We start from the raw sequence: 26274 nt of genomic DNA, 5'->3' as shown, positions 1-26274 counted from the left end.
CACTCCAGGATTTTTGCAATGTTTGCAAATTGCCTTTTGTTAGGGATATTCATGAACCTCGTCCACGGGACTTGGAGGCTTTCATAGATATTATTGCTGTAGGAGAGGAGAGAGGAGTGTCTTGCGCTAGAGCTGCTAGCATACATTTTCCCGTGCTTCGGTACTTCTCACTATTCGTGGGAAAATGTTTGATTGGCCGTGGGAAAGCTGGGTCCCTTAGCTCACCAGATCTTGCGGTCTTGCGTGAAGCCCTTTATAATGATAAAACTTATAGCTTGGGTGCTACAGTAGCTCAATGGTTGAACACGAATCGTTCTAAAGGCGTTGTCTATGGAGGTACCTATGCTACTCGTCTTGCTAGACATTTTGAGATACTTATTAGACTGGACAAGGAAGAAGAGTTTCTTCTTCGTGAGAGATATCTAGACTATGATAGCATGGTTCGCCATGACTTTCTTGATAGAGATATAAATAGAAGGATGATTTATAACCTGGTATTTAGTCAGGGTACTCGTGAGACTATTACTTTGCATGCTCCTTCTTTATTCAATCTTCATGCAGGCAGGTACATTATTATGCCCTCGGAAATCTACGCGTATTGGGGCATAGCCCAACCACAGGTGCCCGTGCCCGAGCCACCAGTCGAGTACCAGACGCCAGTTTATCAGTGGGAGCCAGAGGATCTCACACAGTAGTGGCACCCTCAGTACACTCCGGAGTACCCCGGAGCTGGTTATTTCCCTCCTTGGGAGTAGACCAACTTAGGCCAAAAGCCTAAGCTTGGGGGAGTACGTGTTTCTCACCGATTTTATATTCTTGCTTATGCTTTCACTTTATTCGTCGGTGTTCACACTTTGCCACTGTATCATCCATGCTAGTTTATTTTCTTTTTCTCGTTTTATTTTCATGTGTCTGTCTAGTTTGAGAAAACCCAAAAAGATTTCCTTTTTCTTCTTTTGCTTGTTTGGAGCTTTCCCGTGTAAATAGTTTTCTTTTTCTTTGGGTCAAGGTAGAAGACCATGGTTACAATGTTTAGTGGCTCTCGCATGCATATATGTTTATCTGTTAAAGAGCCATATTACTTTTTCTTCTCCTTTGTGTTTGCCTGCATATTCCAGCTTAGTCCAATGCACGAGCACGCTTATTATTGTTCACATCATTCGGTCGTGCAAGTGAAAGGCAATAATCACGATATATGATGAAGTGACTGAGCCTGGAAAAGCTGGTATGAACTCGATCTATTTTGTTTTTGTAAATATGACTAGCTCATCATTCCTGATTCAGCTTTGTTGTGAGAGAAACATGTTTGCAATGACAACTTAGAGATCATAGTTTCTAATGCCATGCTTAAATTAGCTAGGAGCTTATAATGGTTTGCCTTGGATGCCAACATGAATTTTGAGACGACTATGATGTAGTATGATAGGATGGTATCCTCCTTTGAATGATTCAAGTGGCTTGACTTGGCGCATGTTCACTCATGTAGTTGAAACAAAATCAACATAGCCTCTATGATATTCATGTTCATGGTGATTTATGTCCTACTCATGCTTGCACTCAATATTAGTTAATCTCAATGCATTTTGATGACTCTTGTCGCTCTCTAGTTGGTCGTTTCCCACTCTTTTGCTGGCCTTGACTTGTACTAAGCGGGAATACTGCTTATGCATCCACTTCCATAAACCCAAAGCTGTTCCATCTGAGTCCACCATACCTACCTATATGCGGTATCTACCTGCCGTTCCAAGTAAATTTGCATGTGCCACTCTCTAAACCTTCAAGAAATAATTTGTTTTGCATGCCCAAACCGCTCATGTGGTGACAGAGGGCTATCAGTATATTCCATGCTAGGCGTGTTATCCTCGATATGTGCATATTCACTATCATTCATTGGAAAGGGGCCGGTAATTGGAATTCCCAGTTCCATGCTCAAATTGAAAAGATAATTGCAAACAAAACTCCCCCTGGATTGATGTTGGTATGGACGGCACCCGAGGATTCGGCTAGTCGTGGAGTGTGATTGATCGGTAGTGGGGGAGTCAAAACTTTACTTTTCTGTTTGGGAACCGCCTATAGCATGTGTAGCGTGGAAGATGGTGAAAACTCTTGGTCATTGCGTTGACAATGAAAGCATGGCACCCAAAATTATTATCTGTGTTTTCAAAAGCTTGAGCTGTGGCACCTCTGCAAATCAATGCTTCCCTCTGCGAAGGGCCTGTCTATTTATGTTCCTGTTGAGTCATCCTCTTCTTATAAAAGCACCAATTAGAGAGCACCTCTGTCATTTTTATGCTTTGTTTTTAACTATGATTGAGTATGACTGTGACTGGATCTTCTTTGCCATGAATTACAATGTTTAGTCAGCCCTTGGTCTTTGAAGGTGCTCTGCATTTATGTTTTGCGGTCTGAGAAAGAGCTAGCGAGATACCATCTGTTCGTACTGCTTCATGATTGTTTTGATTGAAGTTTTGGCATTTGAGACTTATTATTATTTGCTCGCTGGTTGATTATGCCATTGATATGAGTTTACCGTGAGACCTAGATGTCATTTGCTTATGTGGTTAGCTTGTGATCTTGGTGAAATTCTGGTTATGAGTTAGACATAATTGCAACAACCAGATCAAACAAAGTTCGTCAAAGTTTTTCTTTTGTCTCTTTCACTTTGTCAACTGAATTGCTTGAGGACAAGCAAGGCTTTAAGCTTGGGGGAGTTGATACGTCTCCGTCGTATCTACTTTTCCGAACTCTTTTGCCCTTGTTTTGGACTCTAATATGCATGATTTGAATGGAACTAACCCGGACAAACGTTGTTTTCGGCAGAATTGCCATGGTGTTGCTTTTGCGCAGAAATAAAAGTTCTCGGAATGACCTGAAAATTTACGGAGAATTTTTGTGGAATATATAAAAAATACTAGCGCAAGAATCAGCGGAGGAAGTGGAGCGTGGAGCCCACAAGCCCACCACCTCCAATCTCAGCTCTATTTAGTCCGTCTCGCCCGGAAAAAAACAAGGAGAAGAGTTCATCGTGTTTTACGATACGGAGGCGCCGCCACCTCATGTTCTTCATCTCGAGGGCAGATGTGGAGTCCGTTTTGGGCTCCGGAGAGGGGAAATCGTCGCCATCGTCATCACCAACCTTCCTTCATCGCCAATTCCATGATGCTCTTCACCGTTCGTGAGTAATCTCATCGTAGGCTTGCTGGACGGTGATCGGTTGGACGAGATATATCATGTAATCGAGTTAGTTTTGACGGAGATTGATCCCTAGTATCCACTATGTTCTGAGATTGATGTTGCTACTACTTTGACATGCTTAATGCTTGTCACTAGGGCCCGAGTGCCATGATTTCAGATCTGAACCTATTATGTTGTCGTCAATATATGTGTGTTCTTGATCCTATCTTGCAAGTTGTAGTCACCTACTATGTGTTATGACCCGACAACCCCGGAGTGACAATAGCCGGAACCACTCCTGGAGATGACCATAGTATGAGGAGTACATGTATTCACCAAGTCTTAATGCGTTGGTCCAGTTCTTTATTAAAAGGAGAACCTTAATATACCGTAGTTTCCATCAGGACCCCGCTGCCACGGGAGGGATGGATAATAGATGTCATGCAAGTTCTTTTCCCTAAGCACGTATGACTACATACGGAATACATGCCTACATTAGATTGACGAACTGGAGCTAGTTACATATCTCTCCGTGTTATAACTGTTGCATGATGAATAACATCCGGCATAATCATCCCTCACCGATCCAATGCCTACGAGTCTTTTCCTACTTGTCCTTGCTACGTTACTTTGATGCTACTGTTGTCACTGCTGCTACTGTTACTCTGTTGCTACCGCTGTTACTCTGCTGCTACTGGTTACTGTTGATGCTGCTGCTATCACCCTACTTTGCTACTGATACTTTGCTGCTAATACTAAATCTTTCAGGTGTGGTTGAATTGACAACTCAACTGCCAATACTTGAGAATATTCTTTGGTTCCCCTTGAGTCGAATCAATAAATTTGGGTTGAATACTCTACCCTTGAAAACTGTTGCGATGCCCTATACTTGTGGGTTATCACTTATCCCATGTCCTGAGGAACAAAAGTAACTACTCACAAAGCATAATTATGTTCATGACCCGAGAGGTATTGAATAGCATCAAGGATCTGAACATATAATCTTCCATCGAGTAATCCAACTAGCATCAACTATAAAGAGTAATTAACACTACTAGCAACCTTACAAGTACCAATCGAAGTCGCGAGACGGAGATTGGTTACAAGAGATGAACTAGGGTTTGGAGATGAGATGGTCCTGATGAAGATGTTGATGGTGATGAGTCCTCTCCGATGAGAGGAGTGTTGGTGATGACGATGGCGACGATTTCCCCCTCCGGAAGGGAAGTTTCCCCGGCAGGACGGCCTTGCCGGAGCTCTAGATTGGTTCTGCTCAAGTCCGCCTCGTGGCGGCGGCGATTCCTCCCGAAAGCATCCTCCTGATTTTTTCTGGAACGAAACCCTCCTTATAGCAAAAGATGGGAGCCAGAGGGGCAATAGGGGGCCCACAAGCCACCTAGGTGAGACGAGAGGGGTAGGTCACGCATGGCAGGCTTGTGGCCTCCTGGTGGCTCCCCTCTCGTACTTCTTCCGTCCAATATTTTTTATAAATTCCAAAATAATTCCCCGTTGATTTTCACGGCTTTTGGAGTTGCGCAGAATAGGTATCTCAAACTTGCTCCTTTTTCAGGCCAGAATTTCAGTTGTCGGCATTCTCCCTCTTCATGTAAACCCTATAAAATAAGAGAGAAAAGGCATAAGTATTGTACCGTGAAGTGTAATAACAGCCCATAAAGCGATAAATATCAACGTAAAAGCATGATGTAAAATGGACGTATCAACCGACTCTTGACGTGTCAACCAGCCGTCCTTGACCATGGACACGGCTACTCGAATAGTTTTGACTCTGCATAGGGTGTACTCTTCACCCACAACCAACGGGTTCCAATAGTCACTAGGATTAATTCCGCGTATGGTATTTTAGAAGCAAATGCTCAGAACCAGCAAACACCCATTTTACCCCCTCGGAGACCGGCATCACCCGGGCTACGCCGCGAGGGAAAAACCATAAGACGGGGAGGCCAACATGCCCGACTAGCATGGGATCACTGTTCTACCGCGCGCTACAAGGGAGTGCCCTCCCTCTCAGTCCCAGACCGGAAACACCCTAGCCCCCTGACCGTATAACTGGCTTTATTCCAGGGCCATGGAGACCTTCATCCCGGCCCCTCTACTTGGTGTGTGACTGATAATAGGTTCACGACCGACTACACCGCATTCCCTTTCGGTAAAACCGAGGCAACACGAAATAGAAGGTGACTCACTGACCAGACTACACCGCATTCCCTTTCATCTCACCACGATCATGCATCTGGCATGACCTCGCCACAACCAATCATGTCCCACGTGACTAGGTTCTCCACGGCCTCTCATCACCACATCGGTCATCATTGTCACATATAGAGTTATATTAAGTAATATGTAGTGTGTTAATTAATGCAGCAAATGAGCAATAAATTTTTATCAACAAACATCACATCAAGAGTTCAAACATGCTTGTCTGGTTCAACGTAGTCGGGATCGAGCTCGATGAAGTTGTGAGCGGCATTTCCCTCATCAGAATCTACGTCACATATATCGAATGCTAACATAAGCGCTAAGGCTTAAATATTATCTCCAAATATATTTGTATAAATATGAAAATGTACTAGACGCCAAGAGAAAGTTTTTGCAATAAGAATCTCTGAAAAACCCCTTGTAGTTTAAAAATTATAAAGAAAATGAAATCAGGGGCTGATTTATAATGAAACAGGAACTTTCGAGGGGGAGACTGAAAAATAGAAAACGCCTTTGGCGAAAACACGAGAGCCAGGGGAGAAAGTGTATTCTGTAGCAGAGCGTCTTCGAAAAGCGGTTTAGAAATGAAAAGAACCCTGACGAGGGGGTCCCACCCATCAAGTTTAAAATGCCCCAGCGACAGAATCTCGTGGCGGTCGCCGGCGACGATCCACGGCACGACAAGGGAAACTAAGGGCACATGAGCACTCATAGTGTCCTTCCGCGTCGGTGGCTGGTGGAAACGGTCGTCGGCGAGCACCACGTCGACGGCGGCTTCTTCTCCCGCGGAAGACGGTGTTCGGCGCAACTGGATCTCACCGGAGGGAGTATCTACCACCGAATTATGGTGCGGGTTAGAGGGATAGGTTCGCCAATGGTCTACTGACTAAGTTTGGGGTGCGCTCGTTCACTCACCAGAGAGAATTTTGCCGGGGCCCGAGGAGGATCGGAGCGGCCGGAGTCGGAGAAGAAGACCTTCTCTAGGTCCTCTGCTTGCTTGAGCGTGGCTCTGAGAAGAGGTGGAGTGGTGTTGGGCTGCCTAGCTGCTTGGGGCCTCCTATTTATAGGTGGTTCGAGGCGGTTGTCATGACGGAGCAACTCCGGTGCGGATTATGATGAACAACGAGGGTTAGCAGGAGCTTAAGGTGGCGAGGCAGTCTACTACACCTGTTGGTGTTCCATTTTTGCACTAACCCATGTTGTTTACGCAGGGGGGCTCGGCTCGATGGAGGGCGGCCCGTGGCCACAGTGGCTGCAAAGAGCGCGCCCTGTGCTGCCCAGGCCACGCCGACAGCTCTGCAGCATGCGTAGCGTGGGGGACGGCCACGCGTAGGCTCGTGGAGGTTTGGGCGGTGCTGGTCGGTGTTGTCCTACGGTGAGGGCCTATGGCGACTGCAGCGGATGGCTCTGCCGCCACAGGAGAGATCGGGGCCGGCGTGCCAGCTCACCACCGACGCACACAAGCGGCCAATCAACTGTGCGGTGCTAGGGATAAGAGGAAGACAGAGTGAGCAAGGTGCTACTGCTGAGATTGACACTGAATCTCTGAAAAGTCTGAGCTTCACCTGCAGTAGTGCACGCCAGGTGTTCGTCCACTTGCGAGAGGGGTCATAATAAATTTCCTAGGGCTGAAACTTGGTGGGCTTATCCACTGAGGCTACTAGGAGTCCTGTGAATTATCTTAGAATTTTTGAAGCAAGGTAGGAGGGGTAACCGTTAAGGAAATAGTTTCTGGTCCAAAATTTTATTGAATGAAGTTTGAAAATTTCGAACTATGGACCAAAAGGTTTTTGCATAAATGGGATGGGTACTAAGGTGTACTAGTGTTAATCTATTTGAGGTCAAAATCAAAAGGAATCTGGTACTTCCTTTGAAATCTTGAGACCCCAAAATAAAAGGCAGAATTAGTTTTTAAAATATTTTATGAAGATTTTTTTTTTCTTGGTTGGGCCCTATTGAGAAAATTTGGATTGCCATCGTGGGTCAGAGTTAAAAACTTTAGAGAACAGGGTTTTGAAATGTTGGGCAAGTCAAGGGTAAATATAGTTCTCAAACTAAAGTATTTGGAAATAATTTTCTCCAAATCTTTGAGAAACTATTTTTAGAAGATGTCTAGATGCTAGAGGAGGGTCATGGGTAATAAATCAGAGAAAGGTGGAGAAGAAAGAGTTTTGAAATGAAGCTAGTTAGTAAAACCTTGAGCACTCATTTCATAGAAATTTTTAAAAGAAGTATAAAAGGGGTTGTCCAAGTAAGGACTTTTTGAAAAAAAATCAAGTAAAACTCTTTTCAAACGAGTGTTGTTGTCAAGGAAAACCCAAAGGAGTCTAGTTGAAGAAAGGATTTTCAACAAGATTCCAAAAATGTTTTTATCAAAATTTTGGAAATCCACTTAAAAATCAATAAAGAACAGAAAATCCAAATTGAAAATTTGAGGGTGTTACAGTTGATCAAGACTAAGTCAAAGAGTGAATCAAGTTGATCAACATGCAAAGCATACAAGATGTACCGAGGGGGATCAAGTGATCCCATGGTATGGTAAGCATTGTCCATTACACTTTGTGTACTAACCCATGGTCTTCATGAGAGTTCTATGTCGAGTTAGGCATGTTTCCAGGGGCTTGCGTCAAGAGGAATATCTCATTCAATCCATGGAAGGTTATGGTGTGGAAGTTCAAGTGAAGCATCACGAAGAGATCATGCTTGAAGCTTGCCGTCCATTATGGTGACAATGGACTTGTGAAGATGTGTCGAAGAGTGGCTCACCCATAGTGGAGTATGGGGAGCAATCAACTAGTCTTTATTGAGCCAACGTAATCAAGGAATGTGGTCCATCTTGAGGAGGACATCATCATCATCATTTAGCTCAAGAGGACTATGTGAAAGGATCGATATGGTTGACTAGAGGAGGGTCAATAGGCAACTAAGAATTTTTAATATTTTCTTTAAATAAATTAAGTTTAGCAACAAATAGGTTGTCTACATAAGCAACTAAGTGAGCAACCTATATGATGCTAACAACAACAATAGTAAGCAAGAAGTAAATACAAGTAATGGTAAGAAATAACCACAAGTGGAACCGATAAAGACGAGGATGTGTTTACGAAGTTCCTTCCCTTTGGGAAGAAGTAAATCTCTATTGGAGCGGTGTGGATGCACAATTCTCCCCAAGATGTCACTAAGGCCAGTGTATTCTCCTCACGCCCTCACACGATTCGAGGTGTCGTGATTCCACTAAGTGGTGCCCTTGAAGGCGGCGACCGAACCTTTACAAACAAGGTTGGGGCAATCTCCACAATTTAATTGGAGGCTCCCAACAAGACCATGAAGCTTTACCACAATGGAATATGGCTTCGAGGTGACCTCAACCATCTAGGGTTCTCAAACACCGAGGAGTAACAAGATCCGCAAGGGATTAGTGGGCGGATCAAATTTCTCTTGGTAGAAGTGTAGATCAAGGCCCTCTTAACCAAACCCTAGAATATCAACAAGTTTTGTTGGCTAGGGAGAGAGATCGGGCGAAAATGGAGCTTGGAGCAGCAATGGAGGTTGGGGACAAAAAATATGTTCTCATGGAAGAAGAACCCCTTTATATAGCGGGGGAAAGAATCTGCCCATTACCCACCCCGTCAGCATGATCGAGAGCGGTACTACCGCTCGTGGGAGTGGTACTACCGATGATAAGAGGTAGTACCGCTCAAAGTGAGTGGTACTACCGCTCAGGCAGTGGGAGGCCGAACACAGAGTGGATAGGTCCAAAAGTACCGCCATGGGCGGTAGTACTGCCCTACTACTTCAAATTCTGACCAAGAAAAGGCATTGAACTTAAGGGCAGCGGTACTCGCAGCAATACTAGCAGGATCACTACCGCCCTAGAGCGGTACAACCGCCGGCCTGGGTGGTACTACCAATGATAAAAGGTAGTACCACTCCAGGGAGCGGTACTACCGCTTGGAACTTTCAGGGTAGAGAAGACAGCTCCATTGAAGCGGAAAAGAGGGTGAGAGGAAAGTGTACGTGATGATTCCACCCAGACTTTTCCAGAACGGAACCCCTCTTAATAGTATGACTTTTCCTACGACTCAAGTCCACCGACAATGAAACATAAGAGAGAGAAACGTCTTCATATCCATACATCAAGGGGAAAGAATCGTCTTTGTGCAAACAGAGGAAGTACCTGAAAGGCTTATCGCACACGATTAGTCCGCAAATGTATTGTCATCAATCACCAAAACTACTGCGGTAGAAATATGCCCTTACAATCTCCCCCTTTTTGGTGGATTGATGACAACACGAGATTTTCATAGAGGATAAAAAATGAGATAGAATGCAACCCCACTCTCTATAAAACATAGACAGACTCCCCTAAGTGTGTGCACTATTGAAGTATGTTTTTGGAATGCAAAGTGCACACACTAGGATAAACGCTCCCCCTGTATTTTATAGACAGACACTACATGCACAAAGGGAACAACTAAGAGTAATATAACTACAAGAAGTGAAGTGAGCATGATCATTAGGGCATAATATATGCATATTTAAGACATATGAAAAAACAACGGTAGCATATGTCTCACACCATATGACATAGTCTCACAGGAGTCTCACACACTTAAAACGCAAAGCAAGATAAGTTACACACCACACGACGTAGTCTTTAAGCAAAGAAATGATAAAAGAGTCCACGAGTGAAAATATGGGCCACGAAAGAACACTCATGACCCGCAAATCCAAACATTCTCCCCCTTTGGCAGCAAGACGCCAAAAAGGACAAAGAAAATAGCAAGGATCCACGAGAGGTGGTAATGCTGACACATCAATATTCGCCAGACTCAGAGTTGTGGTGAACGGTGCCAGGAGGAGCAGGAGAGCCAGGAAACTCAGCATCAGAATCCCATGGGCAGTGGCGAGCAATCCAGGTGTCCTCATCAGTGAGTGTGTCCTCAGAATCACTCTCAATCATTAAGCCAACATGCCTTCTAAAAGCCTTGTGACGACTGATAGCCTCCCTTTTCAGCCGTGTGAGCCTTGTACTGACCCTTGGCCTGTAGAAAAAATAGCTTCTTCATCTTCTCCTTGAGCTTGTAGCTGAAGAAGGTTCTCCAGTGGGGGCACAATAGGGGAAGCAGTGTCCTCGTCAGCCACAAAATCCTCATCAGCCTCTTCATCAGCAGAATCCTCATACATCTCTCCAGGCATATCTTGTTCACGGGCAGAGTGAGTAGTCCACTTGTCATTCTGCTAAAGCTGCACAACCTTGTGGGATACCAGTTCCCCGGCTTCAAACAACTCACCAGGAAAGGTGTGTGCCCAAGTTTTCTCAATCAGAAGCATCAGAAAGGGGCCATAGATGGGGCACTTACGCTCAGACACCAAAGAACAGAGCTTAGACCACAAAACATGAGAAACATCCACATGCTCCACCTGAACCTTGAATTTATGAAACTCGCAGTAAAGAAGCATGTCTACCAGGTAAGAGTGGACCTGATCCAGATTGCCAACACGGGGAACAAGGTGTGGCAAAAGATGCGGTGCATGACATCTAAGAATGGTTCCAGCACCCAAGTGGACTTGCATGTAGTAGAGGAGATCTTCTTAGTGTTGTACTTGTACATGGCTTGCTTGTGAGTAGCAGCAAACTCACAGTGTGGACGATGTCCCACAGGGTTCTCGAGTCCCTTATCCTCAGTGTTAAGCAAATGCATAAAAGACTTCCACGGAGCAAAAAGTAACCTGCCATTGGTCATCCATGATAGAGTCTTGCCTCGTCAATTCCTAGGTGAACCATGGCAAAGAACACAACAATAATCTCGGCATCAACGTCTTTGTTGAACTACATAATGTCAAGAATGCCCAGCTTGTCACGGGGGGAGAGAGCAGTCCCGGAGTATCTTTCATTGCGATGCAAGTATTAAACATCAATAGATTTTACATGAGGAACAAACAGGTTCTCCTTTCGCTTTAGAATGTCATTGTAGATGGACAGTTGCTTCCGGTTCCAAAAGGGACGGTTGTGCATTGAACGCTCGTGACGTTCCACATAGGGATCGATCTTGCGGGACATCCAAAAGTCCTTAGCCTTCAGAGAGGCCATGGATTGGGACTTCAAGGGCCTCACAACAGGGCGCTTCCCCTTGGATTTGGAAGCAGACAGATTGACCTTCTCGGCGGGAACATGCTCCTGTGGTTGACTTGAGCTATCAGCCTCAGATGAACGATACCTCTTCGTGTTGCCACGGCTGGGGTTCGTCCTATGCTCCTGAGGAGCAGAGCTGCCACCTTCTGAGATCCAAAAACACAACCAGACAAAAGCACGCGAGAGAAACAATGAGTACAATATAGCAAGACACAAGATGGGCAAGAAAGAGGTGATGAAAAAGGAGGAATATCATGCAAAGGCCATCCCAGAGCGGTAGTACCTCCGCCAGGGTGATGCTACTTCTTATAAGCGGTAGTACCGCCCGGATGAGCAGTATTACCGCTCAGGGCAGGGACCGTGGGGTGAAAATCACCACTGGTCAGATCCGGTACTACCGGGGATGCCTTGACCACAAAATTCCTAAAAGAACATCATGTCTAAACTCTAGCCATCATCCACACCCTACACATGCCACAAGTCGGAACAAAAAAACGTAGATACATCTCATATTGTCCAAGACCTAGATCTGAAAAAGAGACCAAATGAGGAGAAGAACGGGGACAATACCGGTATCCATGGAAAGAGGAGGGTGTGGAGAATGATTCCACCGGATGTAATAACGAACGAGTGGCCAAAACGGAGATCGACGGCGGCCACCACAGCCTTCGGGTCGCCTGGAGAGACACCCATGAGGAGGAGTGGGGATGAATGGGTATGGGGAGAGAAAACTACCCCTGCCCGGCTCCATAACCCCCTCGCGAAGGAGTCTAAGCGGTAGTACTGCTCCCGGGCGGTAGTACCGCTGCAACGAGTGGTACTACCTATTATCATCGGTACTACCGCCGTGGCAGCGGTAGTACCGCTCCAGATGACCAAAAATGCAAAAACAAATTGAGAAAACTTCGAACCACCATGAGGTAAAAGACAAAAAAGACACGTCATGGGGATGACACCACTCCAAGTTGTGGAAAAAGTATAAGAAGAGAGAGGACTGATACGTCCATTTTGCATCATGCTTTCATGTTGATATTTATTGCTTTTTGGGTTGTTATATTACTTGTGGTACCATATTTATGCGTTTTCTCTCTTATTTTGCTAGGTTTATTTGAAGAGGGAGAATTCAGGCAGCTGGAATTCTGGACTGGAAAAGGAGCAAATCCTAGTCCACTATTCTGCACATCTCCAAATGCCCTGAAAAGTTACTTGGATTTTTTCTGGATTATATAAAAAATACTGGGCGAAAGAACTACCGGAGGGGGGCCACGAGGGCTCCACAATCCCCCACTCCGCCACCACCCCCCTGGTGGCGCAGGGCAAGCTTGTGGGCAGCCTGGCGGCCCACTAGCTCCCCCCCTTTTGCTATATGAAGGATTTTGGTCTGGAAAAATCAAGAGGGAGATTTTTTGTGGTTTCGCCGCCGCCACGAGGCGGAACTTGAGCAGATCCAATCTAGAGCTCCGGCAGGACGATCCTGTCGGGGAAACTTCCCTCCCGGAGGGGGAAATCGTCACCATCGTCATCACCAACACTCCTCTCGTCGGAAGGGAGGCATCTTCATCAACATCTTCATCAGCACCATCTCCTCTCTAATCCCTAGTTCATCTCTTGTAACCAATCTTCGTCTCGCAACTCCGATTGGTACTTGTAAGGTTGCTAGTAGTGTTGATTACTCTTTGTAGTTGATGCTAGTTGGATTACTTGGTGGAAGAGTTTATGTTCAGATCCTTGATGCTATTCATTACACCTCTGGTCATGATTATGATTATGCCTTGTGAGTAGTTACTTTTGTTCCTGAGGACATGGGATAAGTCATGTTGATAATAGGCATGTGAATTTCCTATTCGTTTGGTATTTTGATATGCTGTATGTTGTTTTTCCTCTAGTGGTGTTATGTGAACGTCGACTACATAACACTTCACCATATTTGGGCCTAGAGGAAGGCATTGGGAAGTAGTAAGTAGATGATGGGTTGCTGGAGTGACAGAAGCTGAAACCCCAGTCTATGTGTTGCTTCGTGAGGGGCTGATTTGGATCCACTAGTTTAATGCTATGGTTAGGCTTTGTCTTAATTCTTCTTTTGTAGTTGCGGATGCTTGCGAGAGAGGTTAATCATAAGTGGGATGCTTGTCCAAGTAAGGGCAGTACCCAAGCGCCGGTCCACCCACATATCAAACTATCAAAGTAACGAACGTGAATCATATGAACATGATGAAACTAGCATGACAGAAATTCCCGTGTGTGTCCTCGGGAGCGTTTTTCCTCCTATAAGACTTTGTTCAGGCTTGTCCCTTGCTACAAAAGGGATTAGGCCACTTGCTGCACTGTTGCTATTACTTGTTACTTGTTACTCTTTGCTTGCTACGTTTCACCTCGCTACACAATCACTTGTTACCGCTACTTTCAGTGCTTGCAGTTATTACCTTGCTCAAATCCGCTTATCAGAGCCTTCTGCTCCTCGTTGGGTTCGACACTCTTACTTATCGAAAGGACTATGATTAATGCCCTATACTTTTGGGTCATCAAGACTCTTTTCTGGCACCGTTGCCGGGAGTGAAGCGCCTTTGGTAAGTGGAAATAGGTAAGGAAACATTTATATACCGTGCTGAAATTTATTGTCACTTGTCACTATGGAAACTCTTCCTTTGAGGAGTTTGTTTGGGGTATCTTCACCACGAACGGAAGCACAAGGAGTTGCTCCTCAACCTGAGGTACCTACTGAAAATATCTTTTATGAAATTCATTCGGGTATGCTTGAGAAACTATTGGCTAATCCTTTCACACTTGCATCTAATCTATGTAGATGAAGTTTGTGGTTTATTTAAGCTTGCAGGTTTGCCTGAGGATGAGGTAAAGAAGAAAGTCTTTTCTTTATCTTTGAAGGATAAGGCGTTGACATGGTATAGGCTATGTGATGATACTGGATCGTGGGGCTACAATCGGTTGAAATTGGAATTTCATCAAAAGTTCTATCCTATGCATTTAGTACATCGTGATCGGAACTTTATTTATAACTTTTGGCCTCATGACAGGGAAAGCATAGCTCAAGCTTGGGGGATGCTTAAATCAATGCTATATTCATGCCCCAATCATGAGCTCTCGAGAGAAATCATCACTCAAAACTTTTATGCTCGGCTTTCTCATGAAAATCGTACCATGCTTGACACTTCTTGTGCCGGTTCTTTTATGAAGAAGGATATTGATCACAAGTGGAATTTATTGGAGAGAATCAAACGCAACTCTGAAGATTGGGAGCTGGAGGAAGGTAAGGAGTCAGGTATGAATTTCCAGTTTGATTCGTTAAATCTTTTGTTGAGACAAACACTTCTAGAGATTTTAGCGCTAAGTATGGACTTGACTCTCAGATAGTAGCTTCTCTATGTGAATCTTTTGCTGCTCATGTTGATCTTCCCAAAGAGAAGTGGTTCAAATATCATCCTCCTGTAGAAAGCAACATAGCCAAAACCAATCTAGTTGAGGAGAAAGTCATTGCTTTTAGTGATCCTGTTGTTCCTTGTGCTTACACTGAGAAACCACCATACCCTGCTAGGATAAAGGATTATTCTAAAGCTTCAACTTGCACCCCCTCAGGAGATTAGAGTTGAACCTAGTGTTGCTATTATCAAAGATCTCTTAGCCAAAGACATAGACGGGCATGTTATCAAATTCTGTGAGGACTCCGCTAGAATTGCTAAACCTCACGTGAAAGACAAACATAGACCTGTAGTTGGCCTGCCCGTTGTTTCTGTTAAGATAGGAGATCACTGTTACCATGGTTTATGTGATATGGGAGCTAGTGTTAGTGCAATACCTCGTTCTCTATATGATGAAATCAAAGATGAGATTGCACCTGCTGAGTAGAACCCATTGATGTCACTATTACGCTAGCTAATAGAGATACTATCTGCCCTTTGGGAATTGTGAGAGACGTAGAAGTCCTGTGTGGTAAGACGAAGTATCCTACTGATTTCCTCGTCCTTGGCACTTCACGAGATAGCTTTTGTGCCATCATATTTGGTAGACCCTTTCTCAACACAGTCAATGCTTACATTGATTGCATTAAGCAGACTGTCACAGTAAGTTTCGAGGGTGTGTCTCATGAATTTAACTTCTCCAAGTTTGGAAGACAAACCCATGAAAGAGAGTCGTCTGGTAGGGATGAAATCATTGCTCTTGCCTCTATTGCAGTACCTCCTACGGATCCTTTAGAGCAATATCTGTTTGAGCATGAAAACGATATGCATATGGAGGAGAGAGATGAGATAGATAAAATTGTCTTAGAACAATATCCTATTCTCAAGAATAATCTGCCTGTTGAACTGCTTAGGGATCCTCCCCCACCAAAGGGTGATCCTCTGTTCGAGCTTAAACAGTTGCCTGATACTCTTAAGTATGCCTATCTTGATGAGAAGGAGATATATCCTGTCATTATTAGTGCTCTCCTCTCAGAGCGCGAAGAGAAGAAGTTACTAAAAACTCTGAGGAAGCACCGCGCTGCTATTGGATATACTCTTGATGATCTTAAGGGTATTAGTCCTACTATATGTCAGCACAAGATTAAAACCGATCCTGACTTTAAACCAGTTGCTGATCATCAAAAGAGATTAAATGCTAAGATAAAAGAGGTCATTAGAAAAGAAATATTAAAGCTTTTGGAAGCAGGAATCATTTATCATGTTGTTCATAGTGATTGGGTAAGTCCAGTACATTGCGTACCTAAGAAGGGAGGTATCACCGTCGTTCCTAATGATAAGTATGAACTAATCCCACAAAGGATTATTACCGGCTATAGAATGGTGATAGACTTCCGGAAACTGAACAAGGCAACCAGGAAAGATAATTATACTTTGTCGTTCATCGACCAAATGCTAGAAAGGCTATCAAAACACACACACTTCTACTTTCTAGACGGTTATTCAGGTTTCTTGCAAATACCTGTTGCACAATCTGATCAAGAGAAAACCACTTTCACCTGCCCTTTCGGTACCTTTGCCGATAAACGTATGCCTTTTGGCTTATGTAATGCACCTGCCACCTTCCAAAGATGTATGATGGCTATATGCTCTGACTTTTGTGAAAAGATTGTCGAGGTTTTCATGGATGACTTCTCCGTTTACGGGTCTTCCTTTGATGATTGCCTCAGCAACCTTGATCGAGTCTTACAGAGATGCGAAGATACCAACCTCGTGTGGAATTGGGAGAAGTGCCACATTATGGTTAATGAAGGTATCATCTTAGGACACAAAATCTCTGAAAGAGGCATTGAATTTGATAAGGCTAAGGTTGATGCAATTGAGAAAATGCCTTGCCCCACAGATATCAGAGGTATACGAAGTTTCCTAGGTCATGCTGGTTTCTATAGAAGGTTCATTAAAGACTTCTCTAAGATTTCTAGGCCTCTTACCAACCTCTTGCAGAAGGATGTTCCTTTTGTTTTCGATTAGGATTGTGAGGAAGCCTTGGAAATACTTAAGAAGGCTTTGATAACCGCACCTATTGTTCGACCACCTGACTGGAACTTGCCCTTTGACATCATGTGTGACGGTAGTGATTATGTTGTTTGTGCTGTTCTAGGACAAAGAATTGACAAGAAGTTGAATGTCATTCACTACGCTAGTAAAACTCTAGATAGTGCCCAAAGAAATTATGCCACTACGGAGAAGGAATTTTTAGCATTCGTGTTTGCATGTGAAAAGTTCAGATCTTACATAGTTGACTCCAAAGTCACTATTCACTCCGATCATGCTGCTATTAAGTACCTCATGGAGAAGAAGGACGCTAAGCCTAGGCTGATCAGATGGGTTCTCCTGCTACAGGAATTTGATTTGCGCGTCGTTGACCGAAAGGGTGCTGATAACCGTGTAGCAGATAACTTGTCTAGGCTAGAGAATGTCCTTGATGACCCACTATCTATTGATGACATCTTTCCTGATGAGCAATTAAATGTCATCCGCACTTCACTTAGTGCACCGTGGTATGCCGATTATGCAAACCATATCGTAGCCAAATACATACCACCCAGTTTCACCTATCAGCAAAAGAAGAAATTCTTCTTTGATTTGAGACACTACTTTTGGGATGATCCTCACCTTTATAAGGAAGGAGTAGATGGTGTTATTAGACGTTGTGTGCCTGAACATGAACAGGGACAGATCATGCAGAAGTGTCATTCCGAAGCCTACGGAGGACATCATGCTGGAGATAGGACCGCCCATAAGGTATTGCAATCAGGTTTCTATTGGCCCACTCTCTTCAAGGATGCTCGTAAGTTTGTCTTGTGTTGTGACGAATGCCAAAGGATAGGGAACATCAGTAAGCGTCAAGAGATGCCTATGAACTATTCACTTGTCATTGAACCATTTGATGTCTGGGGCTTTGATTATATGGGACCCTTCCCGAGTTCCAATGGGTACACTCACATCTTAGTTGCTGTGGATTACGTTACTAAGTGGGTAGAAGCTATCCCCACTAAAAATGCTGATCACCACACCTCTATTAAGATGCTTAAAGAAGTCATATTCCCAATATTTGGAGTCCCAAGATACTTGATGACTGATGGCGGTTCACACTTCATTCATGGTGTTTTCCGCAAGATGCTAGCTAAGTATGATGTCAACCATAGAGTTGCATCTCCTTATCATCCTCAGTCTAGTGGTCAAGTTGAGTTGAGTAATAGGGAGATCAAGTTGATCCTACAAAAGACCGTCAATAGATCTCGAAAGAACTGGTCTAGCAAACTTGACGATGCACTATGGGCTTATAGGACTGCTTATAAGAATCCCATGGGCATGCCACCGTATAAAATGGTTTACGGTAAGGCCTGTCATTTACCTCTTGAGCTGGAACACAAAGCTTATTGGGCAATCAAAGAGCTCAACTTTGATTTCAAACTTGCCGGTGAGAAGCGGTTGTTTGATATCAGTTCGTTAGATGAATGGAGAGCCCAGGCATATGAGAATGCCAGGTTGTTCAAGGAAAAGGTTAAGAGATGACACGACAAACGAATACAGAAACGAGAGTTCAATGTAGGTGATTATGTCTTGCTATACAATTCTTGTTTGAGATTCTTTGCAGGCAAGCTTCTCTCTAAATGGGAAGGTCCCTATGTTGTCGAGGAAGTATATCGTTTCGGTGCTATCAAAATCAATAACACGGAAGGAAATTTTTCTAGAGTGGTAAATGGGCAAAGAATCAAGCATTACATCTCTGATACTCCCATAAATGTTGAGACCAATATCATCAATGTCATAACTCCAGAGGAGTACATAAGGGATGTTTATGAGCTTGTTTCAGACCTTGAAAACGAAGATGTATCTGTTTCGGCAAGAAATTGGACTCCGATACTTTTCCAATAGGAAATTTCTTCCGTTTTGGAATTTTTGGAAAATTAGAAAAATAGAAAGCAGTCCGGAGAGCGAACGAGGCGGCCACAAGCCCTGCCACCGCCCCCTACCCCCTGGTGGTGGAGGGCAAGCTTGTGGGCACCTCGTGTGCCTCCCGGACTCCGTTTTCTTGGGGAGGACTCCTTCTGGCCCAGAAAAAAAATCAATATATAGTCGCCTGAAGGTTTTGATCTCCCTATCGCGCAGTTTTCCTCTGTTTTCGTTTCGAGCTTGTTCTGCCGCGGATCTAGGTTAAGATGTCTTCTCAAGATTCAGAGGGAGAGAGCTATGTGGCCGACTACCTTGCTAACACCAAGGTCTATGGGGACTTGGAACCATATGGCTGGACCACTGATGAGGAAGAGGACTATGAGCCCAAAGGGAAGGAGCAAACGAGTTCCGATGAAGAGGAGACTCCTCTACCTCAACCTGCAAACACCCATGTGGAGTTCAAGAAGTCAAGCCTCCCTGACCATAGGAAGAAGCCTAAGACCTTGTTTATCCCTTGTCGTTTCTTGCAGGAGAGTAAGAAGGAGCTTTGCCATAGAGTTTTGAAACTCGAGGAGGAAAATGACGATCTAAGGGAGCATAACTTTTTGCTCAAGTGGAAATTAGACAAGCTCAAGACTGCTCCGACAACACCACCATCACCACCGAAGGAAGGCAACTAAGCATTGGTATGGGCAATCCCCTTGGCTTCTGCCAAGCTTGGGGGAGTTGCCCTAGTATCGTATCACCTTTATATCTTTTGCTTTTAACTTTGTTTTAGTTCTTTCCTTTTCAGTTTTTATTTCTTCTCTTAGAGGAATAAGTCTTTAGTTTTTAGTTTGAGTCTTTTGCTTTTGTCTCCCCCCGATGTATTCGAGCTTACGAGCTATATAATAAAGAGTGTCTTAGTCAAGGGCTTTGCTTTGTGCCATGATCAATAGTATGAAAAGAACGATAGCATGAAAGATCATGAGACGATCTTATGGAAAGTGATAACTTCACATATGACACGTATGATGATTGAAACTTGTTGAGAATAAATCAACATAGACCTCAGTCATTGTTGCAATTAATAAGAAGTAATAAGGAAAGAGAGGTTCACATATAAATATATCATCTTAGACACTTTTTACAATCGTGAGCACTCACCAAACTATTACATGCCTAGGAGTAGATGTTGGACAAGGAAGACAACATAATGAATTGTGTTTTCTTGGTTCCAAACAATGTTATATGATTAGAGATCCTTAGCATGTGACGATTGCTTCCACCTCATATTAGCCAAATCTCCCGCACCAAGTAGAGATACTACTTGTGCATCCATAAACCTTCAACCCAGTTTTGCCATGAGAGTCCACCATACCTACATATGGACTGAATAAGATCCTTCAAGTAAGTTGTCCTCGGTGCAAGCAGTAAAAATTGCTCTCTAATATGTATGATCTATTAGTGTGTGGAAAATAAGCTTTGTACGAACCTGTGATGAGGAAGACATAAAAGCGACAGACTGCATAATAAAGTTCTTTATCACAGGAGGCAATATAAAGTAACGTTCCTCCGCACTAAGAGGACACACATTCAAACCTCAAAAGCGCATGACAACCTCTGCTTCCCTCTGCGAAGGGCCTATATTGTACCTTTACTTTTTGCCCTTGTAAGAGTCATGGTGATCATCACCACTTCCCTATTTTTTCCTTTGTCTTGGCTACCGTCACATGTTTGGGAAAGATCTACATTCATATATCAACTTGGAGTTGAGTACTTATGCTTTATTGTTGTTGACTTTACCCTTGAAGTAAATGGTTGGGAGGCAAAAACTATAAGCCCCTATCTTCCTGTGTGTCCAGCTGAAGCTTTGACACCATGAGTACCACGTGAGTTGTAACAATTATGGAAAAGAAAAGAGATGATTGCGTATGTGGGTTTGACTTACAAGCTCTTATTTGACTCTTTCTGATGTTGTGATAAATTGCAATTGCTTCAATGACTATGGACTATTGTTGGTTACTTCTCGGTAAGGTTTTTGCTTCATGCTTTGCTTTGTGAAGGAATTGTTACTTTCCCATAAGAATCTTTATGATATATTGTTGTCCTATGTGTGATCATGATGCCCTCATGTCCGTATTATGTTTTATCGACACCTTCATCCCCCAAACATGTGGACATGTTTATGGAACTTGGTTTCCGCTTGAGGACAAGCGAGGTCTAAGATGGGGGGAGTTGATACGTCCATTTTGCATCATGCTTTCATGTTGATATTTATTGCTTTTTGGGCTGTTATATTACTTGTTGTACCATATTTATGCCTTTTCTCTCTTATTTTGCAAGATTTATTTGAAGAGGGAGAATTCAGGCACGTGGAATTCTCGACTGGAAAAGGAGCAAATCCTAGTCCACTATTCTACACATCTCCAAATGCCCTGAAAAGTTACGTGGATTTTTTCTGGATTATATAAAAAATACTGGGCAAAAGAACTACCGGAGGGGGGCCACCAGGGCTCCACAAGCCCCCACTCTGCCACCACCCCCTGGTGGCGCAGGGCAAGCTTGTGGGCTGCCTGGCGGCCCACTAGCTCCCCCCTTTTGCTATATGAAGGGTTTTGGTATGGAAAAAATCAAGAGGGAGCTTTTTCGTGGTTTCGCCGCCGCCACGAGGCGGAACTTCAACAGATCCAATCTAGAGCTCCGGCAGGACGATCCTGCCGGGGAAACTTCCCTCCCGGAGGGGGAAATCATCGCCATTGTCATCACCAACACTCCTCTCGTCGGAGGGGAGGCATCTTCATCAACATCTTCATCAACACCATCTCCTATCCAATCCCTAGTTCATCTCTTGTAACCAATTTTCGTCTCGCAACTCCGATTGGTACTTGTAAGGTTGCTAGTAGTGTTGATTACTCTTTGTAGTTGATGCTAGTTGGATTACTTGGTGGAAGAGTTTAGGGTCAGATCCTTGATGCTATTCATTACACCTCTGGTCATGATTATGATTATGTCTTGTGAGTAGTTACTTTTGTTCCTGAGGACATGGGATAAGTCATGTTGATAATAGTCATGTGAATTTGATATTCGTTTCGGTATTTTGATATGTTGTATGTTGTTTTTCCTCTAGTGGTGTTATGTGAACGTCGACTACATAACACTTCACCATATTTGGGCCTAGAGGAAGGCATTGGGAAGTATTAAGTGGATGATGGGTTGCTGGAGTGACAGAAGCTTAAACTCCAGTCTATGCGTTGCTTCGTGAGGGGCTGATTTGGATCCACTAGTTTAATGCTATGGTTAGACTTTGTCTTAATTCTTCTTTTGTAGTTGCGGATGCTTGCGAGAGAGGTTAATCATAAGTGGGATGCTTGTCCAAGTAAGGGCAGTACCCAAGCGCCGGCCACCCACATATCAAACTATCAAAGTAACGAACGTGAATCATATGAACATGATGAAACTAGCATGACAGAAATTCCCGTGTGTCCTCGGGAGCGTTTTTCCTCCTATAAGACTTTGTTCAGGCTTGTCCCTTGCTACCAAAGGGATTGGGCCACTTTCTGCACCGTTGCTATTACTTGTTACTTGTTACTCTTTGCTTCCTACATTTCACCTCGCTACACAATCACTTGTTACCGCTACTTTCAGTGCTTGCAGTTATTACCTTGCTGAAATCCGCTTATCAGAGCCTTCTGCTCGTCGTTGGGTTCGACACTCTTACTTATTGAAAGGACTACGATTGATCCCCTATACTTGTGGGTCATCAAGGACGACCTGGAGTGAGATAAACAAAAATGGGATATCCTTGTGAGACAAGTGCCATAAGGAGGAGGGCGGTGGCTGAAGCCACCTATGTTTGAGTTAGTAGGTATGGCACCACGAAGATTTTAACCTTGGTCCCAAGACCATAAATCGTCGTTGAAGCACAAATGTCATCGATGATGACTAATGTGAATGACCTGATCGTTTTATGCATAATAGGGGGAGGGACAGTTCATTGAGAGAACAACACTCCCCCTAAATTCATGCCTACACCTAAACAAGATAAAATTATGAGAGTGGTGGGGTGTGCCTATATTCAATACCCATTGCTCAAATCAATGATATTTAGCTCATGCCTTAACTCGCGAAATCTTGCTTCATTCAAAGGCTTCGTGAAAATATCTGCAAGCTGATCATTAGTGTTGATGTAAATGAGGTTAATATCCCCACACTTGATATGCTCCTAAATGAAGTGGTGATGAATGTTGATGTGCTTCACAATAAAGAGACACTTTGTCACATGTGACATTGTAATCCTTTAAAGTCTGCCTCATCCAAAGCAACTGAGCATAGCAACTTGCAGCGGCTACATATTCAGCCTCAGTGGACGAGAGAGAAACACAATTTTGTTTCTTGGAAGACCAACTTACCACACAACAACCAAGGAATTGGAAACTCCAAAAGTTGTCTTCCTCTCCACACGGTATCCCGCCCAATCCGAATCCGAATATCCTTTGAGATCAAATGAAGCACCTTTGGGATACCATAAGCCAAAGTTTGGGTTATTAGCCAAATATCGAAAGATTCACTTGACAACCACATAGTGCATTTCCTTAGATGTGGATTGAAATCATGCACCAATTCCCACACTCAATGTAATATCCGGTCTAGATGCACAAAGGTAAAGCAGAGAGCCGATAATAGAGCGATATACCTTTTGATCCACAACTTTACCATTGGGATCAAGGTCAAGATGGTAGTTGAGAGGCATGGGAGTGTTGGCCTTGGCCGGTTTGAGATCATCCATCTTGAACCTTTTGAGCATGTCTTGTGTATATTTTGCTTGATTGATGAAGGTTCCTTGACTCCGTTGCTTGTCCTCGTATCCAAGGAAAAACTTCAACTCTCCCATCATAGACATCTCAAACTCTTTAGTCATTAGTGCGGCAAATTATTCATTAAAATCTTTGTTAGAAGAACCAAAGATAATATTATCAACATATAGTTGGCATATGAACGTACTCCCCTTGACCTTCTTAATAAAAATAGGGTCAATTTTCCTAACTTTAAATCCAAAGTCATGTAACATCTCGGTAAGGTGCTCACACCACGCACGTGGGCCTTGTTTAATGCCATAAAGTGCCTTATCAAAAACATAAACATGATTAGGGAACTTGGGATCCTTGAACCCTGGGGGTTTCTTGACATACACCAACTCCTTAAGGGGACCATTAAGAAATACACTCTTCACATCCATTTGGTATAATTTGAAGTTATGATGAGAAGCAAATGCAAGAAACATGAGAATAGATTCAAGGCGAGCAACAGGAGCAAAGGTTTCACCGTAGTCGATGCCCTTGACTTGGGAGTAGCCTTGTGCTACCAATCATGCCTTGTTATGAGTGACAACACCGTTCGCATATTGCATGTTCTTAAAGATCCACTTTGTCCCAATGCCACTGTGGTTCTCCTTTGGTCTTGGCACCAATCGCCACACTTTGTTAAGCTCGAAGTTGTTGAGTTCTTCATGCATGGCTTCAACCCAATCCATGTCTTCGAGAGCCTCTTATACCTTTAGGGGTTCAATACAAGAAACAAACGCATGATGGGCACTAAAGTTGGTTAATTGACGACAAGTGGTTACCCCTCTCTTTAAGCTGTCATAGACATTCTCCAATATATGAGAATTCTTTATGAACTTTTTGGAATTCTTGGCAGCAGGTCTTTCTTGAATCTCCTCAGGGGTAAGCTGAGGAGTGTATTTGAGACCTTTACCGCCTTTGTGAGTTTTCCATTGATCGTGAGTTTGGTTTTGTTCTTGAGCTTGCTCTTGATCTTGAGCATCCTTAGAGGGATGGGCTTGATCAAGGACATCACTTGGTGCAGTACCATAATGAGGTTGGTCTTCTCCTTGATCAAGATCATGGGGTTGAGGGCCTTTAATTTGTTCTTCGGAAGTGTGTGGGTCTTGCGTTGGTGATGGTTCCACATGAATGGAACATTGTCCTTCTCCTTCAGTCACAAGGAGTTCCTCAACGGACAGGAAGTGTCCCACACCCATTCTTCATATGGCTTGGAGAGGAATATCATCACCTACATCACAAAGACCACTTTGCTCCACTTGGGAGTCATTATTCTCATCAAACTCCATGTTACACGTCTCCTTAATGAGTCCTGAGGACTTCATGAGGACATGGTAAGCGCAAGAGTTTGTAGCATAACCAACAAATATGCCCTCTTGAGCTCTAGGTTCAGATTTAGACAAGCGAGCGCCTTTCTTAAGAGTGTAACACTTATAGCCGAACACCCGGAAGTACTTGAGGTTCGGCTTGTTACCGGTAAGAATTTCATATGGAGTCTTGTTCAAGCCTTTGTGAAGGTAGAGCCGATTGGATGCATGACATGCGGTTTTGATGGCTTCAACCCAAAGTTATACGAAGGTTTAAACTCTGTCATCATGGATCTTGCCACGTCCATCAATGTCCGGTTCTTCCTTTCCGCCACACCATTTTGTTGAGGAGTGTAAGGTGCAGAATATTGATGTTTGATTCCTTCATCACTCAGAAATTCATTTAAGGTGTAATTCTGGAACTCGGTGCCATTGTCACTTGTAATCATCAATATATTTGCATCATGTTGTCGTTGGGCTTCATTAGCAAAGTCAAAGACGGTTTGTTGAGTCTCCTCTTTCTCTTGAAAAAGTATACCCAAGTATATCTTGAGTAATCATCCACAATAACCAAGCAATACTTTCTTCTCCCAAGACTATTATAGGATGGAGAACCAAAGAGATCCATGTGGAGGAGCTCCAAGGTCCTTTTTGAGTAGATGATAGTCGTGGGGCGGTGAGATGTCTCATGAATCTTTCCTTCAATACACGCACTGCAAGCACGATCTCTGGCGAAACTCACATTTGTTAGTCCAAGAACATGATCCCCTTTGAGGAGATTTTGCATAGGTCTCATATTGATATGGGCTAGCCGGCGATGCCAAAGCCATCCCACATCAACTTTAGCCATTAGGCAAGTCGTGGTCTTAGTGGGTCGCTCCGAAAATTTAACCGCATAGAGACCGTTCTTGACATGCCCAACAAAAGCTACTTTAAGAGTCTTGCTCCACAAAAGGGCCATAGAGTCAATGCAAAGAAGGTACTAAAGCCCATAAGAGCAAGTTGATGAATAGAAAGTAAATTGTATGCGAGGGTCTCAACAAGCATAACCTTTTTAATGGTAAGTTCCAAAGAAATTACCACCTTGCCGAGATCCAATACCTTTGAAATTGCATCATCACCAAAGGAGACTTGGGTGGCACCGGATGGGTCGGGATGAACATCCACCACCAAGTCCTTGCTTCCGGTCATATGATTTCTTGCACCACTATAAAGCAACCATGACACCCCACCAAAAGCAAACT

Source organism: Hordeum vulgare, chromosome 1H (genome assembly GCF_904849725.1).
Source record: "Hordeum vulgare subsp. vulgare chromosome 1H, MorexV3_pseudomolecules_assembly, whole genome shotgun sequence".
In the NCBI taxonomy this organism is placed as follows: Eukaryota; Viridiplantae; Streptophyta; class Magnoliopsida; order Poales; family Poaceae; genus Hordeum; species Hordeum vulgare.
Note: the sequence above shows the minus strand (reverse complement) of the source record.